The 868-nt window shown below is 49.8% G+C and overlaps 1 non-coding gene across 1 annotated transcript; it reads left to right on the forward strand.

Annotated features, from left to right (window-relative positions):
* Nucleotides 1-371: 371 nt before the first annotated feature.
* trnal-uaa (transfer RNA leucine (anticodon UAA)) lies at nucleotides 372-453 on the forward strand. The gene has a single exon. It is a non-coding gene; the product is annotated as a tRNA-Leu (tRNA).
* Nucleotides 454-868: the final 415 nt, after the last annotated feature.

Below are 868 nucleotides of genomic sequence, written 5' to 3' on the forward strand. Positions count from 1 at the left end.
GAAATGTCTGTGTTCAAAACAAGTGTCCCTCACATTCCCTTTAAATATTACTGTTCTCACATTAAACCAATGTTATCTCGCTTTGAACTCATGTGCCTTGTGAAAAATTACTCCCTGACTCTTTTCTCTGTCCGTCTGCCTCATGTCTTTATAAAATTCTGTCAGGCCTTTCCTCAGCCCTGAAGCTCCAGGGAAAACTGTCGAAGACAATTCAGCTTCGTGCTATTGTCCAAACAGTGCAAACCTTGGAAACCCTTTCAAATACTTTCGAAATTGCACCACGTTCGTTACTGAATGCGTGATCTGTTAGTGCCTGAAGTGAAGCGATGCTGAAACGCTAGTAATGAGATTTTGGCGCACTGGGCCTCTGTGGTAGTGTGGCCGAGTGGTCTAAGGCGCTGGATTTAAGCTCCAGTCTCTATCGAGTCGTGGGTTAGAATCCCACCGCTACCAGCGGTTGCTCCGCTGCAAACAGTTGAGCAGAGCAGAACCTCTGCAGGCCGTCTGCGTCTTCGTTGTTGTGTTTGCCGCTGCTCAGGTCAACTCAGGAAAACAGTGTGAGTCCTTGCATTCGAAGCCTCCTCAACCCCTCTGCTTTCGGATATATGCGTGGCCAGCTTCTGAGTCTCAAATAGTCAGTGCATTTGGCTGGAAGTTTGGTGGTTCGAGCCTGCCCTTATCATCGAGTATTTCAGTTCAAGTCATTGAGACCAACCATGTCCCGACACGAGAACCCACCCGAGTCTGCAGCTGGATGTGGCCCCAATCTCTCCAAGGCCCCGCTGCCAACAGAAAGCGGCTACTGCAGCTTCAATCAGCGGCTTCCTGCTCAGCCCTGGGACACAGCACCTGGAAAATCCTTCCCCAG

The sequence above is a fragment of the Chiloscyllium punctatum genome, chromosome 34, assembly GCF_047496795.1.
Source record: "Chiloscyllium punctatum isolate Juve2018m chromosome 34, sChiPun1.3, whole genome shotgun sequence".
Lineage (NCBI taxonomy): Eukaryota > Metazoa > Chordata > Chondrichthyes > Orectolobiformes > Hemiscylliidae > Chiloscyllium > Chiloscyllium punctatum.